This window comes from Pseudonaja textilis, chromosome 3 (assembly GCF_049901715.1).
Source record: "Pseudonaja textilis isolate UNSWEBS1 chromosome 3, rPseTex1.2, whole genome shotgun sequence".
Taxonomy (NCBI): domain Eukaryota; kingdom Metazoa; phylum Chordata; class Lepidosauria; order Squamata; family Elapidae; genus Pseudonaja; species Pseudonaja textilis.
The window spans coordinates 59120635-59139907 of NC_141992.1; the positions used below are offsets into that span (position 1 = coordinate 59120635).

General features: G+C 34.1%; 1 protein-coding gene across 1 annotated transcript in view; it reads right to left on the reverse strand.

Moving 5' to 3' along the window:
* Positions 1-19273, reverse strand: part of BEND5 (BEN domain containing 5) — an 862462-nt gene that overhangs the window by 37432 nt on the left and 805757 nt on the right. The gene's annotated exons all lie outside the window — the stretch shown is intronic.

The window sequence follows — 19273 nt, forward strand, 5'->3', positions numbered from 1 at the left end:
AGATGTTCAGAACTGGGTTTGGCATTTCTGTCTACCTATCAAGTCTTTACCAAGTATCTGAGTTGATGATGAGATTAGTATTACTCCTTTTATTCATTAAACATGAAACTCAGTCAACTGAACATTTAAAAATGTATCACAAATGTTATTGATTGGTGCTGTTGGTTGATACGGGTTGCTGCCAGCATCCTAGGTATCAACCAAGTAAAACGTACGATGTTCTGAGTAGCACATTTTTTGCAGTTCCACAGGAAGCTGCAACTTCTTGTTGTATTTTGTAAAATTCTCGGACATGGTACCAAGTATCCCAATGAGAATGGGTACCACTGTTACATGTTTCATCCATAATTGTGTAGTTTTGATGGCCAGGTCACAATATATTGTGATTTTTTTCCAATTATTATGGTTGTTGTTGATTTAATCTTCAATTTGATTCACAGTCTGGGACCAATAAAAACTTAACAGTTCAAGTCCTTACCAAGGACCTAAGAGCTATTAAGGTAATGTCTGAGTATGTAGGCAGTTCCGAGTAAGGTGGTATTTTGCAAAGGCAGAATATTCAGGTCTAATAAGTTCAAAGTTTCCATGTATTTAAGCAACCCTTTGGGTTTTGCTCTAAGTTTCCTATTACTATTGGAACAAACATTGATTTTTTTCCTCCACAATCGCTCAGCTTCAATTTGCAGATCACAATATTTCATTGTTTTTTCCAGCTATTTCTCTTCAATTCATATATCACCTGTTGTTATGATTATTATTATTGTATGGCATTGTTACAATAACCAGGAGCACAATGCAATTATATAGTAGTAGTTTGGCTTGCCAAAGTACCAGTTCTGTTATAGGACACACGTGCATGCTTCCCAAGATATACCACTTTGATGATACTATTTTTATTAACAACTGGTAATTACTGTTAAATCTATAACTAATCATAGTAATAATGCTAATATAAAATCTATCGCCTATTATCAACTCTCCCAAACCATGGTGACACGCACACAGAGAGTACTTTCCTTTGAATTCTTGAAACTATTCTTACTTTTAAAGCAGAAAGCTGTAATGAAGATCTATAGACTCAATCTCCTGAAGTTCCAGTTTGAATCCCTGCCTTCTTTTTATTAAACTCTGTCTGCTCTGGCTCACTCCATCATCCTTAAGACCATTAGCTGCTTTCTTCATCCTATATAAAACGATTTTCATACCAGGGAGAAGATTTTGACAAAATGCCTAAATAATAGGCATCTATTTTCAAAGATGTGCTTCATATGGCAGCACTATCAGTTTTGATAGTAAAAATAGTAAAAATTGCAGAAGTAAAGAAAGGTCAGATTATAATCAGCAGGATGAATCAGAAGGTCTGATACTTATTCCATTTATTACATATCTGAAAGACTTTAATTCCAGAAATTGAAATTCAGCATACTGTATCTGCTTAAATCAAATGATTAGCCCAAACTGACATCAGTTTATACCAGGTGTCCAGATTATTCTTTAAGTACAAAATGTTACTTTCCAAAGGCCATCTTAATTATTCATAGTATTTGTTATAATTCATTTACTTCAGTACATGGATTTATGCTTTTTTACAGATTTTCCACTCAAATTATATTTTATGTAAGGGCCAAAATATTTTATTTTACAGAAATTGTTAATGTGTCTTTTAAAAAAGCTGAAAAGGAAATAGAACTTAGCTTATGAAATAGGGAGGTAAAATAGCTTTTGAGCTCTGCTTACAATTCTGGTCCCAATCTGGATTAGGGTTTTTGCACTAGCCATTTACACTAATACATGATTCACTGAAAATAATGAAGAGTTTTTTTCTCTAGGACAAGTTATTACAATTAGAACTTCTTTATGTTTCAGATTCAATATGGATCTGGCATAAAGAAAATAGTTATCCACCATGCTTAACATGCTACAAAACATGGAAACTTTATATAAAGTTTGGGTCAATTTCAATTGTATCTTAATACTATATGATAGAGTTATGTTATACTATCTATTATACTTACATTACAATTTAATAGACCAATCTAGAAAAAACCAACTCTATGATACATATTATAGACACAGGCTATTATCAATCAGCATTTTAATGAAACATAATTACATCCATTTATGGCTCCCAATAGGTAAAGCAATAATTAAAGATGCAAGCAAATAACCATAAGAAATAATGAGTACCTTCTCAGAGCAAAAACTAATTGTATATCGGTAACTTAGTAGGCTAAAGCTTTTATAAGGTCATGCATGCAAAACTACTTGTTAAAGATAGACAGTATGCCCAGGAGAAATTTAACAGTGTAGAAACCAGTTTAGCTGGGGAAAATGCTACTTATTTTGGGTTCCCTTACATTAAGTTCTTGTGTTGGCGTAGGTTGCATCTTTAAATATTGCAATAGTGCATTATTTTTCCCTTTAAAAAGGTATCTGATAATCACACATTTGACTACTATTTTTGTATACCAATAAACAAACATCTATATCTATCTATCTATCTATCTATCTATCTATCTATCTATCTATCTATCTATCTATCTATATTATTTAACTTACCTAGATACATTTATTTTATTTATTATTGTTAGTTAAAACAAAGGTGAATTTCCAAAGAAAGATAATATCAATAAATGAACAGAGAATTACTGAAATTCTATAATTAATGCCCAATGTAACATTAATAAAAGTTAAACGATACCAAGCAAATTAAACTGAATTGTTTGTATGAAATAAAATCTTCATATATTATTATTTGTAAGTATTTAAAGAGATAATAAAAATACCACTAAAATATAGATAAGTCTTTAATTTCCGACTTCCCTCTTCTTTGTATACCAACTGATTTGCATATTTATTAGTATATACTGTATTCTGTATATTGTATGGTTTCCTCTCAGAGACTTGCAGAAAAAAGATTCCTCATATTATGATGAATGCACAGTAGATTTCTTTTTGTGCCATTTAGAGGTTCATCAGAAGATGGCTGGCTTTCAGTCTGCTCAACCCCTTCCCTCAGGGCCTTCTGAAGCAATAACTATTAATATGTTACTCACCATTTGTCTGATGCATTTCCTTGCTCCACATTCATCTTTGGAGAGCTGACTTTCATTAACACTTCAAAAATAATTTAAGCTTTTCACTGTGAAGGTTAGAAACTTTTCACAGCTCAGAGTTAATAGCTCTGCTGTTTATATGCTATAATGTCTTGATAACCTTTTCAATCCCACAGTGGCCCACAGCTGACACCTGTTCTTGCTATTTTTGTTTCCAGAAAGTAAAAACAGAATTGCAGTGACTTCTGCTTCTCTGTGGGCATTTCTCCTCTTCAATGTTTCTGTTATTCTTTCTTTATATTTTATGGGTGTACCTAAAGAGTAGAAAGCCCTGCTAAGGCATGAGATTTTTCATAGTATACACAGAGTATGCAAACTTGACAGCATACATGTAGAGAAAGTAGACAACAATACTGAACTCGTTTCCCTTCATAGTTCCCAATCATCTGTTGTCCTTCTCAAAATGTCCTCTGAATAATGCAACCAACACTGTATTCATTTTCACGAAAGGTTTTCAATTTAGCAACGAAACTATTTCCACTTGTATTGAGCTTCCAGTGGCCACTTCAGTGGTGTATAGTCTCTACCGTATCATTGAAATAAAATCAATGGCCCCGAAGGTACTTATGAAGCTTTTCAAGGGCGCAGATAATGGTACAGCAATCTTTCCCTAATGCTGATTAATGAGACTCCATCTTTGGTATTCTTACCCAGAAGTATTACTAAATAAGGAGTTTGGTTTGTGCCTGTTTGCTTTAACACAGCCTCAGAGCACCAGTGGTCAAGGCAAACAATTTGTCAAAACTCTGGAGCTTTTAGAACAGAGTTATTGCTAATGGCTGTTTCCAGTTGCTCAAATATAATGTGGCATTCTTCAGACCATAACACAACATTTGAGTTTGTTCTTCCAGTTTAGACTACTGCAATTTGACTGAACTTGGATATAAACCTCTAGTAATTCTGTTTCTCCAATAATTATTAAACCTGTTTTTCAGGGGTGGTATTCAAATTTTTAACAACCGGTTCTGTGGGCGTGGCTTAGGTGGTGGGTATGGCTTGGTGGTCATATGACTGGGTGGACATGGTTTGGTGGTCATGTTATTGGCTCATTTACATCGAGGCACGCATCTCCTCGCCTGGCCTCTCATGACTGTGGGGATGCTGCAACAGTCGTCAGTGGGAAAAACAGTCATAAGTCACTTTTTTCAGTGCCATTTTTAACTTTGACTGGTCACTCCACACAAGCAAAGTACCAGCAAAGGAGAGAAAAAAAACTCCAGAGAAGTTCCTGAGACAGGAAGTCTAGTCCTGCCATGAATGGAATAAGGGTTAACGGAGAGGCAGTTTCTGTAAGCAACACCAGAATGTTTCCTTCCTAATTTCCTTACAGTATTAGGCCAGTAATTTCTTCTAACAACAGGTCAGTCTAGGGTAGCCCATATGTTTGTTCCCAGGGGTGCCAAAATCAAATGGGCTGCCTCATGTTCCCCATAGACTACTAGATCACATTTCTTGGCCTTGTTAGTGAATTCACCCTCCTTATGTGTCAGAGCATCATTTCCAGATGTGTTCTCAAATAATTGAAAAGAAGTTGTCATATAAATTTGCCATGGCAAAGCCATTCAAATCCCTCATCAGCTCATTGTGAAAATTGTAATAATGTTCTGAAGATCAAACAGGATTATATTAGATTCAAACAACTCATGGTGCATAACAAATACTGGTTTATTTTCATCTTGTTTTGTAAAAAGCATGGGCTAGTATACTTTGCTCAGGTCATATGTGTAAATATGTTTGCCTTCCTCTAGCTGCTCCTTCAGGTCAAGTGCAGGCATGGGGAACTGACCTGGCCCAAATCCTTCATTTATTTCATTCTGATCCACACACAAAAAATGGATTCCCACCCCCAACTTTCCCAAGCTCAGGGATAAGGAAAGCCCAAATGCTTTCAGAGGATTACTCTTATTGCCTACTTCTCTTTGATTTCTTTTTTTTAATGGTTCAATATTGTTATGGGCCTGTCAAATAATCCCTTCAACACTTTGACTGATTTCCGTATGTTTGTAGTCATAATGACTGGAGTAATAAGTCCTGATTACACTGTATATCATATTTCTTGTAAAATAAGCCAGTACTCTCCTTTGGTCTGAGTATGTTCCCATAGTATAGTTTACATTTAAGCTTGATTCCTAGAATCTCTGCACTTCTGGGTCTCCCTTTCTCTTTTACATGGTATAGAGTAGACAATCTGAGTTGGTGTGCAGCAATCTGAGGACCAACACTTCATCTTCTGCCTCACAGTAGCATTGCCTGGCATGCAAATTATACCACACATTTCTCTTGCCCCCTGATCTGGAATCTTCTACTGTAGCTTCTGAATTTGGATTTGGATAGGAAAAGGACTAATTCTCTCTGAATATTCTGTAGCTGCTGTACAAAGTCTAAGATGTTTACTCCTGCAGGACTTTCTTCTCCCTCCTAATGATAACAAATCATTGGCCTGGTCATGCTATGGGACTGTTGTGAGTTGGTCATTTGCATTTGTAATAACTTGGATAGTAGCTGGACATTGATAAGTGAGATGTGTTTGGTAGAGAGTGTGACTCCAATATTTGTATAGCCATTTATGAATTCCTATACGTTATTATAACTTTTCTTTTCATGAATGGAATAGTATCCAGCCTAAAGTTGAATAAGTCTTTATAGGGAAGATCCCTTGATCCATTGATTTTAGACTTAATATGGTTTATTACAGACTGCATTTGAAAACAGTCTTTCCTGTGATAATTCTATTTCTTCTCCATGTTTGAAGCCTTTGAAGCATAAAGTTTGTCCCTTGGTGATGGTTTGTATGGCTCTGCATATAATATGGTTTATGAACAATGCTTTGTAGTTCCTAAACTGGTCATGTTTCCTTCCTTTTCATGACTACCTTGAAGTGGTCCCATTGACACACTTCTCTTGCTCCTTGATCTGGAATCTTCTACTTAGCTTCTGAACCTTCTTTCTATTGCCTGTGTGGTATACAGTCACATTAAAAAGACTTAACCATAGATCTATAGTCCACATTACCAATTCCTATAGTATTTAAGATGTAGGATATTTTTGCAAATTAGAAATAATTGAGAACAGATCAGTTATAAAATAAGAAAGGTAAAATAAATACAAATACAGAGAGACCAGGAGATGTGATAGCTCTTTACAAATTCTTCAAAATGATCCTTGAAAATTATTTTATAAGAGCAGATTTTATATATATATGTTTGAATACAACTTAAAGTATGAAATGGAAACTGATATTACACATAACTTCCTAACATATACAGCCAAATAAGATAATAAAACAAAGATATTTTAATGTAAGACAAGAAATCAAAGCCAAACTTTGAATGCAAATTCTTGCATAGATGTGTTATCTATCTGTTCAGAAATAGATTCTTCTTGATAAAAAGATTTTCCTTTTCTTGGATTTCTTGAAGCTTCTCAGAGTATTTCTGCTCCTTAACAGAAGCTGTTTGGAAGATGGAAGTCCATTTCCTTACCCAGCCTCTTTAAATACACTTCTTCCAAATTCTATCCTTTATCCTAAAATATAAAACTATTTATAACTCCAACAGAGAGAAAGATACTTACACAAGACCTCTTTTCCTTTATGGGGATATGTACTGACAACCTGGCATAAGAAGCTAGCCACCAGGCCATAGCCACAATATATGTAAATAAATTTTCATTCTATGAATTTAAATGTACAAATATTCTTTCCCCAAGTCCAAATATGAAAAAATAAAGACACCTTAAGTTCCCCTGTCTCTTGACTTGCTTCTGATATTTGATAACTTTTCATGTCTATTTCTAATATGCAAAAATATCCAACATCTTAATTACTGTAGAAATTGGTGTAGTGTGGGTTATGTATAAAACTCGCTTCTATACTAATTAAAGAGAGTTACTCAGACATATAAATGCCCATCTGATATGCAAATAATCACTCAGCCAGGTAACCCTCAAGGATATCTATACATTTTCCACTCCACAAATTTGGATTGAAAATTGGCCCCATTCTTAAATATTCCCATCTTCTAAGCAATCAACTAAGCATAATTTACTTGTGTGCCGTGGCTTGACTTCAGCACAATTAAGTCTATCAAATCCATTAAAACTTCCCTGAAATTTCTTTTTATTCAACCAGACAAAATTATTGCCTCTCTTATCTTGTCTTCTCACAAACTTAATATCACAGCTATTTTGAGTACTACAAGTATCCTTGAATTCAGGAACCAGAAATTCCTAGTATTATTTAAGTTCTCTCTTGTTGCCTAAAAGTATGACTCCTCATACTTTTCCTGAATCATATTGGCAGGACTTTTACCAAAAAAAATCTCAATTCCTGATGAGAATTTATATCTTGTGCATAAGTTGCTCATTTTCAAGACATGGACTATGGCTGTTAAGAAAGGAATTTGATGCTTTCAGGGATTTGATCTGACAGACCTTCTTGAACTAAGAACAATCACTTAGCTCCCTTTTAAACCAATTTTTATACCAAATTGAAGTGACTCTAGAAATAGAGGTTGAGAGTGGAAGAAGAAGGAAAAAAGAAATAAAGGTATTTTAAAAGCTACAATGTCTGCCTAAGAGATCGTGTCCACAAAATAGAAATTCTTCTTTGCCAATATTGCTTTTCTATTCATAAAATAGTAATAGGATGATTTTCACACAAATACCTGCTAGTTTCCAGTGCTTTTTACCATCTGAGGATATTTTTGCAGCATTTTCTCTAGAAGTTCTTACTGTATAGGGAAGTGTAAAGGTAAATCAACTGGATTATTAAAAGGAAACAACAGATACTATATATAAGTAAGCTCAGCATCAGCCAGTGTATTATAACTGGAATTCCAAGTTCGTATACCAAGAACCAAACATCACTCTTAGATCTGTTAATTATTATAAGGGAATCAAACCCAGGTGAGCCAATAACTTGGACCAATTTGTTTTTCTCTCACTGTATGCATAATACCTCTGTAACAGTAATGGTAAAAAGCAATGAATGTATCAATGTGCTCAATGAAAAGAACTGATTGGGAAATAATCCTCTCTTTTAGGCAGGATTCATATGATCAGAGTAAGTTTGTATCAGCTCCAGCTCTTAAGACTTAACTCTATAAAACACCCCATTTCAAAATGTTACTTCAGGTTTTATAGGGCAACTTAGTTCAATTCCCAAGGTAGCAATGAATTAGGATAGCAAAATAAGAATAGATTTTGATTGGGCTAAGGATCAGAAAACAAATGAAATGACCAATGATGCTAAACCAAGACAGCAAATGTGATTTCTCTATTGTTTTAGTTTAGACAAATAAATTTAGGATGGAAATTTTAGGCACTCTAGATATGTTGGCTAGGCACAGAGAATGCAGCTAAAAGCAACTTAGTTTATAGCTATTCTAGAAATGGGTCAACATATGGCAATATGAAAATTAAAGTCAACAAATGCCAAGCAGGATTCATACTTATATAAGCCTGGAGTCTCTGCTAGGCCTAATTTATAAAAATGGCACTGAGAATTTAACTGCGAACTGGTTAGGTCTGCTGACAACATGAAATTGGGAGTCAGAATGAATGCACCAAGGAAGGAAACAAAAATAAATGGATCGATGAAAGAAGAAAGAAAAGGAGGAGGAGGAGGAGGAGAAAGAAGAAGAAGAAGAAGAAGAAGAAGAAGAAGAAGAAGAAGAAGAAGAAGAAGAAGAAGAAGAAGAAGAAGAAGAAGAAGAAGAAGAAGAAGAAGAAGAAGAAGAAGAAGAAGAAGAAGAAGAAGAAGAAGAATTATTCAGCAAAGAAATATTAGAACCTTATTTACTCTGTGCCATCTGGCTGATGATACTTAATGTTGACAACTGCAAAAACAATGGATTTTTTTTAAAACAACAAAACAAAAAAGAAAACAGAATAGGACTTGCCTAGCATCTCAGCAAGAATATACACATCACAACATCCAGAAGATATAATTAAATAAGCCCTGTATGATTGTAGTACAACTTGTCAGATTTTAAAAAATGAATGAAAGGGAAAAAAAACAGAGCTTCAGAAGTACCTTTTATCAATTATCCATTTTATGAAATAAGTATGTCTTATTCGTGTAAAAAAATGGAAAACACACTTAGCCTAAAAATGTAATTCATTACTGGATTGGAAGCAAGCAAAAATGGCATAGATTTAAGTCCAATTTCTGGCAACATTATAATACTGTATATCGTACTCCATCTTTGCTGACTGTTTGGCCTATAGTGAATGGTTCCCTAATACTAAAAGAGGTATGAATAGGCAGGAAATACTAAGAGATCAATTTGCATAGGATAAATTGCCTGATGGATTGATGATTATGCCTCAAATACTCAAATGTTATGTATATATTATCATAAATAGTTTGAAAATGCCTATGCATATGTTTCATGGTTAGCTTATGTTTCTGATATCCATTTCATCATTTCAGATTAGCAATATGATCTAATTATGACAAGGCAAAAAAAATTTTTTTCTAAGATTTAGCCAGCAAATTATAGCATTAACTTTGCAGTCCTTTTCTAATTAGAAAGGATGAAAAGGAGATAAAGTTCAAGGTAGATAATTTAAGTAAAGTTTTACTTCTGAGAAATCTATCATAGCTCAAATTCATTCACATACAGTACAAAGTCTTTGGATTCATGTCAAAAACAAGTTGTGTCTCTATTAACATTACAAAAACAATAACATTCTGCAGTCACATATATGATCAAAGATTTTCTGTGAGCCCCTGTTCAGCTTTCCTAGATGTAGTAGAATAGGGTATATAATCAGACTTAGAAATTTCAAGACTACAAAAGTTGAGGAAAGATGGGGAAGGAAGGGAGAAAAATCATACACTTTGATGATGTTTTTACTATGTTCATGTTAATTTTCTGTTTTGCTCAATGTTTCTCCTTCTGCCCATAGATGACAACTGGCATATTTCATATGACACGTAGAAGGCCCTTAAATAAAAAGGTTCATGTCACAACACATTAAAAGAACTTCCACACAATTTAAACGTGGAGGTTATTAGTGAACAGTTAACTTTTCCTAATTTAACTGAGTAGTGAACTGTTCTAAGATCAATGCTTTGTATCACAGATCACTGGAAAGTTAGAGCTAAATTCAGTCATTAAGAGGATGAAGAGGAGGGCATTTGATGTTGGGACAGAAGGAAGTGGAATACATAGAGTTTTCTTCTCTTTCCTTATAATGTTTGGTTTATTCAAAATTACACATATAGGGCACAAGTAAAAACAAAATGCATATGGATTCATAACAAGCAATGGACTGTATACTGTATGTCTGTATGATTTCATCAGTTCATTATATGCCTCATAATGCTTTATTTGATCTTCAAAGCCCACTCATTCATTTCCATCCTTCCTTCAGCTGAAATGGAAAGCTGTTCACATTCCAGAAATTCCACAGCATTCTCACCAATTCAAAATGCCAAATAGTGAAAATCTACTTTCTTCACTAGGAATATATATGTTTGTAATTCTAGGATATTATCAAGTCATTTTCCTTGACAAAAATATGGCCAACCCACAACCACAGCAGCATTAAACAGATGAAGAGTACAGAATATAACTATACTGAAGTCCTGAATAAGCTAAAATTATAAAAAAAAAAATTGTTGCAGTTAGAACAAAGGAAATATAAAATAAAAAACTACTCCATAGAATAGAACGCAAGACTGTATCTGTCAAGTTTATTTTTCAATTTAGGAATACCTTCCTTTAAACTTCACTAGTTCTATAACTTCTCCAAAGGCCAGGTGCATCTATCCACACCAGGATTACTGAATTACTAAATGAAAAGTCCCATGCCATTGAAAAGATCTGCCACTGTGAAAAGAAAAGCAATAAAAAGAGCTAGAAGCAAATGTACTGTATCAGATTGAATCCCAGTGCTTGACCCTTTTAAAAACAAATCTACCAAAGCTGTCAAATTTTCTCAATGCTTTAAACGACTTGAAATACAAATACAGAACTCTCTGGAGGCCATTTTAATTTAGTGTGAAACTCTATTTTTTCCAATGATCCTATTCAAGAAACAATTAGCCACTGGCTTTCAAAATATCTTAACGTAAAGAAGAACCAGTGGAGAGCAGATGGTGAAAACTTAATGAAAAATATCCGTGTAGCATAGATGGATTTCTAACTGCTGTAGGAAAATAAAAACCTAGCTTAATTTCTTCAGCTTTATGCAAATTATACAGTGAAATTGAAAGGTAATTAAAACTGGGGTGTGTAAAATTTTCTCATTTAGTTTGTGCATATTTTCAACATGCTGAATTATAGCATTGCACGTTTGGGACAATTATTTTCATCAGAGTAGGATTTTTCATATTGTTCTATCACATCATTGCTGCAAAAGTTATCTGTAGCTTACTTTAAATATGCATTCAGAAAGTACAACCCTGTTGATTATACATTCTTCCTCATTCTGTACAATTGTTCAATAGTTTGTGTAAGTCATCATTTTTTCCTATATGTAAGAATCTAGAAAAACTGTTTGGAAGCTTATTTCTCTATTCTGTGTACTTGCCTACAAGCAGAAAGTGAACTTTTAACCTTAGATTCCAAATAAGATAAAGTTTGGTAACCACAATTACAACAAATCTGGTGCTTAGAAAATATTTTTCATCATCTAATTATAAAGGTTCAATAGCTACTTACAGTGAACAGCATTGAAAGAGAGAAAATAATTATTTTCTCACATAATAAAAAAAATCAGACAAATGATAATGGGATTAAATCAATCTATATTTTCAAAATAAGCAAAAAGGTTTATGACATGGAGCAAAGTAAGACAGAATTTGATGTACAATTGTACACTGATAATAAGCATTGCTAAAATGTATAAACTTTTCTTGAAATTTGGAATAGAGGAAGAACGGGTTTAAGGATATATGATAAAGGCAGCTAAGAATTTTGGTTATAATATACAAATGGACCTATGGGGAAATGTGGTTAAAAGGGGTAACATTTACATATGATTTTAAAGACAATTTTTATGCAATTATATTTTGTTGATATATGATGCCAAGAAATGATCTATAATATATAAAAACACTTTAAATGTATTTTAGAAACAGAAAGGGACATTTTATCATACTTGGTGGACATGTTAAAAAAATTAAAATATTTGGATTCAATTACATACTGGGATATAGACAATTCTGAAATTAATATTTGGTTAAAGACAGAACTTTTAAGATAAAATTAATAGATTAAACATAAAAAAGTCATGGAAGATTATTTCAATATATGATTATGAGGCAAGAGCATTATATGGACAGAGATGGAAATATTTGACACGACCTACTAAGGAGGAATGGTTGCGAAAATTGACAGATCTTGTTGAGATGAATAAATTAACTTTTTTGATCAGAGAATGACACTACTTACATTTATTGGTGACAGGAAATCTCTTACAGACATTTTGTTTAAAATGAAAAAAAAACTCGTGATTTATGGCTTTGATAATTACACAAGATGGATTATAAAAGAGGAGTATTATGATGTATGTTTAGAGAAAGAGATTAAAATATACATAACTTTGTAAAGAATATCAGAAATCTCTCCCTAGTAAGCTTCCCCACTCTTACTGTAAAAGTCATATATAAAACAAAAGTACAGCTTCACATTGTTTTAATCATTGCAATCAAATATAGGTGTGAAATTCAAAAGAATCACTGAAATTTCTCATGGATTATGGGTAAATGTACAACTTAGGTTCACAATTGCATACACATACACTTCATGTACACAGGACATATGCATTGTCAGAAAACAGTTGTAGAGTAGGCAAACCTTGTGTTACTCGTATTTATCTAACTACCTGAAGGGTCAGTAGAGAATGTTTTTTTAAAAACCTGGAGCTCCAAGAATATGCTACTCACTCAAAATAATGTAGCATATATAGATATATTTTGGAAACAATAAAGGCTGGATTGGTACAGTGACTGAAGCAAAGGATAGCAGTGGAAACCATAAGTCATTTGGGCTGAAATTTCTGAATAATCAGAGTCTAATGTGGAACAGACAGCCTTTCTTGCATTATCTTCCTCTCCTTTTTTTCAAGGTCTAAGAAGTTTAAGTGCTTCATGTATCCTGAAAATCTGCAGAAGTATCCATATTGACAATGAGACTAAGAAAGAAGTATGAGCTAAAATCAAATAAGAAAAGGTTCACTGATTTAAGTGAAGGTGCAACTAGCTCTGTCAGAAATGCAAAATATAATGCTGAGGCAGGCCACAAATTGACCTGGAAGATTGATTTCATGGCCTCAGAGAAAGAACGTTAACTGTTTATGGCTTGTGTCTGAAAGTGTATTTTGCTCTGAGCCTTTGCTACTCTTTAAACCCAAACCCTTTGCATTAAAGGTCATCAAGATCAGCCAGTATATGATCCATGTTAGGAAGCTGTCAGATGGAAATTCAGAAACAAATCACTCAGCAACAGTAACATTAGTTCCAGATAGTTTAACAAGCCTTGGGTGCTTTGAAACAAGAGCTGCTCTTTATGTTTCAAGGAGATATGATGAAGTGTCACCAAACATTTTTCTGGAAGGTCTGCACAAAGACTGGTAATTACCTACATACCTAAAATAATACAAAATAAAATAAAAACACCTCCATGAATATATACCAAATCTTCAAGGGGTAAAAAATTTCAAAAATATTCAATAATATTTAGTGCACTTTACTTAAGTAGTGTCGAGACATATAATTTCTGCCAGGTTTTCATTATCAGATTTTTATGACAATCTCCTCTATCAAAGAACAAAGTCAGATATATCTAGTTTTGCATGCATTGGCAGCAGCAAGGATTGTATTTGCACACTCCTCCATTAGATTAGGATGTCATTCAGAAAATATTAGACTGTACAGAGATGGATAGATTGACATTAAAAATAAAGGACAAAAAAGACATTACTTAACATGGAATGTTAAGATATTACTTAACATGGAATAGATTCTACAAGTGGTTAGAGATAAGAGGTAGAAATTAGATGAAGAAAGATTATTGCTATGTATGAATTAAATATAAAGATGGTTTATAATTATAAATATGCTAATATAATTAACAGTATTACAAATAAGCTAATATAAAGAGAAATCTAATTTAAGATTTAAGTTGCAATATCCAGGCCTAGCATCACAATAATCAAAGAAAGTAAAAAAATGAATAAATCAAAGAATTTAAAGATGTGAGATCCGATCACTTTGACCAATACCAAGGCACATAAAGGTTCTAAATTGCAATGAAAACTTAAGATTAGCAGAGTAATTATATTTTGAAGACACACCAAAATACCTAAACAACTTTAGAACATGCTTACACTGGACTTAATATTGAAAACTTGCTCCTTTCCCTCACATGTTGCTGGTATCCTAGTTTCCACCCCATTTTGTTTATTACTGTGAGGGTAGCAGTTGGAGCAGATTAGAGCCTGTATATCCTCAAACAGGTAGAAAATGGATATAGATGTCTTTGTAAGTGCCAGAATCATACAAAAGTTTTAAAACTATATCTTGAACAATTCGTAGGAGCTTCTCTAATGCTCGCATATATTTACTGCAGTCCTCAGTTGCTTAATATGCACCATATCCTTAATTTTCCTGGGATTCAAAGTTAACATTTTTTTCACAAACCCAAATCATTTCCCATAGCCTTTGAACTCTAAATAATCATATAGCTGGAAGAAGAATTCTTAGAAGGTAGGGACCTCCAAAAGAAAAAAGAAAAAGATTCAAAATGTGTTATTATAATTGTGATCATTTATACATTGTCATGTATTTGTGTATGCATGAATTCCCTCAACTCCTCTTATGTTTCCTTATCATGGCAGAGTGAGTGGGTGACTATTTCTGGAAGAGATGAGAGAAGAATTTTGGGATATATACTGGGATTGTATGCCAAGAGTATATACTGTACTTCTACAGATAATCTAAGATATGAAGATCACCTCAGCTGCCCAATTAAACCAAGCAGGCCCTTATATCACAAGCAACAATATAAGAAGATGCTGGAGATGGATGATTACTGTAATGGCAATGTCAAAGGCATGCTGATAGTCCTCAAGTTACAATGACTTATTCAGTGACTGTTCAAAATTATGGTGGCACTGAATGAGGGGGACTTAGAACGGGTCTATGGTTGCAGACTTCACAACATTCTCACAGGCATATGACTGTGATCCTAGTGTTCAGTACCAAGCACGTATGTCAACCCTGAAGCAAATCTGGCTAAAGACATCTTGGAGCTTCAGTGCTGCCACACTGGAGCTGAGGGATAGGGAGCAAGGATTAGAGGTAGCTGGGGTTGTGTAGTCAAAATAAAATACTTTCTCTTGGGAACCAAGGATGTTCTCACATCTGGCCGGAAGAAGTGATGTCATCAGACCAGTGGATGCTGCCTTGATTGAGCCATGTGACTGTTTGTTTATGTTTGAGAGAAAAACTTTCACTTTTAATTAGGTGAAAACTGGAGGGGGGGGGCTTCAGAGTCAGTTTTCACCAGATATGTGCCAATATGATATTTCCAATAAAGCTTTTCTTTGAGGAATCTACCTGCCACAGTTTTGCTTGCAATGTGTTAGGAATGTAAGTCACCTAACAGCTATTTGGGTTGGAAAATATATAAAACAGGATAGACATTTTAAAACTGTATCTTTAAGGAAATGCTAAAATTGTAATTAGGTGTGATTTCTCAAAAGGCCATAAGATGGAGCCAGAAACCTGGGTTGTCTTAGTCTTAGTCTCAGAAGTGACTGAGTCTCTGTTTCCTTCTGTTGGAGATTATTGCCGTTTTTCCTAATTGACTGCTATTCTTGGATTTGATGTAAGTCTGATACTGAACTGTTTTTGACACAAGACTTTGTCATTGGATTATCCCTGGACTGAAAACTGACTGATTTAACCTGTGAATGACTTTCAACTGCTTGTTTTGAACTTTGCTTTAAACCTTTCTGGAAGTAAAAACCTACATTTAATGTACAGTGTATCTTTGCGCGGTGTGTTTATTATTCAAACACTACTCTCAATACATCTCCCTGTACGTGCTCATTCTCCTAACGGGGAATTACCTCAACACAATGGGTCTATTAATTGGAAACCTGACAATGTGATTGTGATGTTGCTTTTGTGTCTCAAGCAAAGTTAATGGTGAGGCAGGCAATTGGCAATCACTCTTGCATTTTTTTGTACTGCCTGCCTGCAGCGCAACATTCCTATCTGCCTGTATCTCTTACCTTCCGCCCTCACCTGCTGGTCTGGAATTCTGCCTCTTCCTGCTTCATGAGTCAAACAGAATGGCAACCAGGACTGCCAGGATTATGGTCACTTATCTAAGCAATAGCACTAGCAATAGCACTTACTTATATACTGTTTTACAGTGCTTTCTAGCCCTCTCTTAGTGGTTTATTATATTGCCCCCAATAATTTGGGTCCTCCTTTTACCCACCTCAGAAGGATGGAAGGCTGAATCAACCTTGAGCCTGGTGAGATTTGAACTGCCAAATTGCAGTTAGATGACATCATGTTTTATGATTGCATTGCTTAGTAACAGAAGTTTTGGTCCCAATTGCATCATAACCTGAGGATTGCCTGTAATTTCATATAATAGAGGAACAGACAATTATAAATCACGCTTGTATTTCACCAAAAGCTTCTTATGGATTGACAAGATAAAGTGACAGATGATGCCAGATGATGGGCTATTCGGGTTGGATGGGACTCAGCATGCTACTGATGAGGTGTTTATGATGAACTAATTAAAGCCTTCAGGACATCTATTTGCTGATATTGCCATTACGGAAAAGCAACTCTGAAACTGCAAAGACAGAAATACAGAGAAATGTAAGAAGCAGCAACACGAGAAAGTTCAAAACAGTGAAAGATGAAATGAATCTACTCCTCACAAACATCTTAAGCATCAACAAATTGAAATGGCCTGAAATTTGACACTTTCAGTCAGAAGATCATTCTGTTTAAATATGAAAAATAAAGAAATTGGGTTGTTTTCATTGTGAAGAAGAATGTAGGAAAAATAGTATTTTGGTAGAATGCTGCCAAAGACCAAATAATATAAATTAGATTTCCCAGACAACCATTTATTTAATCTTCAACCATGGGAAAGGGGAGAAGGAGAAAATAAGATTCAGTTTTCACATTTCTTCACTGCTAACGCTGGTTTTCAACATTCAAAAGAATGTACAAATGGTATACAGACATCTGGAATGCACAGAAATAAAATTTATTATCATTGGTAGAAGAAGGTGGAAGAGCCTAATTATAAAAGCAAAGACAAAGCCAGGAGCTGACTCTGTAACAAATCAATTGAACTGCTTACTGCAAGTTTCAAGTTAAGCAAAAGAAGAAAACCAACCAACGTTCACAATATTATCTTGACCATCTATCCACCATTTTCAAGACCATTAGGAATCACTTTGGAGTCCTCATTAACAGAAAGTCAGAGGTATTCTGAATAAAATCAAGTAAGTTGTTTAAAAAGAATGTAAAAAAGGAGTGTCCATGAAAAACAATCAGAAGAAAATTAATTCAGTGCCAGGACAATTTATGGTGACCACCAAGAAAAGAAGGGATTACCAAAAAACAAAACAAAAAAACAAAACAATTTCTCAGCATGAAACTTAACAAAGAATTTCAGAGAGCTGTTAAAAGAGACACAAAGCAATATTACAAATGATATTTTCTGTCTAAAAATTTCCAATTTGAAAGTTTCAACGTTGAATTGGCCTTCTAAAGGATGCCAGTGGACAGTTAATGATTATTTCAAACAAGATACAATAGAAAAACAATATGAAAATCTGACTACAGATGAAGAAATAATGGACAGAAGGTGGCTCCATGAAAAGCAGAGCAAACAACCGTGGCAAACAATGAAGAGTAGGCTGGCTCTTCAAGACTCTGGACAAAGAGAGAATTAGAGATTGTCCACAAGTGCTCCAGACAGCTGCTCCTTGAGATGAGACTGCAAGACAGCAATCTCTGATGGGTTTTGAGCAATGAGTGTTGAGGACTAGCCATCTTGTTCAAACAAGAGTTGGCACCTTTAAAAGGACACTACATTTGCACATTTCTTTTTATAATGACATCTGGAAATTGCTTATTAACTACAATTCAGCTATTAAAAACTTTGGATCTGGATTGACAAGTCTGAAAACACTGGGTGAATCTGCCTTAAATTCTTAACGAAAGAAAAAATTAACTACATGCTTAAGACTACGTGCATATTTTTTCATTAAAAATGAAATAAACAGCAAAAAAAAAAAAGACCCAATTCAAGCTTTGATTTTTGAAAGTTATAAATGGATTAAGTGTTCAGATAAATTTGAAATAAGATTTTGGAATTAATTATGAAGAACATTTCCTGTGGGAAAGTTGATTTATTTTGAAAATAAAAGAGATAAACAATTTTAAAAATTGGACCCTACTGGGAGCTAAAGATTTTAATTAAAGAAGAATATATAAATATGTTTAACAGCTATAGAATTATGCAATATGTAACATGGGAAATACTGAAGGATTAAGGAATACTTAAGGAAGCAGGACAGAAATAGTATGGACGTTTTTAAATCTTGATGTTGAGCTTACTATAGAGAGCCAAGACAACAAGCAAACAGATGACAAAACACATCAATTAAGAGTTCTCAGTTGAGGCACAAATAACCAGAATAGGATGATAAGCAGTAGATGGAGTCAATTACACTGGTGATGGATCATAATTGGATCATCTGAAAGACCCAGATGAGGATAGATAATGATAGAGAAGGTCTATCTGTGGAGTCACCAAGAGTCTTGATAGTATGATGTGTGTGTAACTCTTTACATGGGAATGGTTGAGAGCACACAATGTGATTGTGATGTAGCAGAAAAATTATGACACATATAGTTCAAGAATGCCTCCTCAGGAAATTTCAAGGCACCTGGGATGACCTCATCACAGCCACACCAGAAGCAGTTAGATGGTTAGCTTCCTTAGATATTGAACTATTGCTGATGCTTTATTTAAACTTATATTTGTACATCATTAACTGTATGACCTCTGTAGATGCCATATGCTAAATAAAATAAATTATGGGTCAATATGTGTGCATAAATCAATTTCTGATCCACTCGAGCACTATAAAACTAC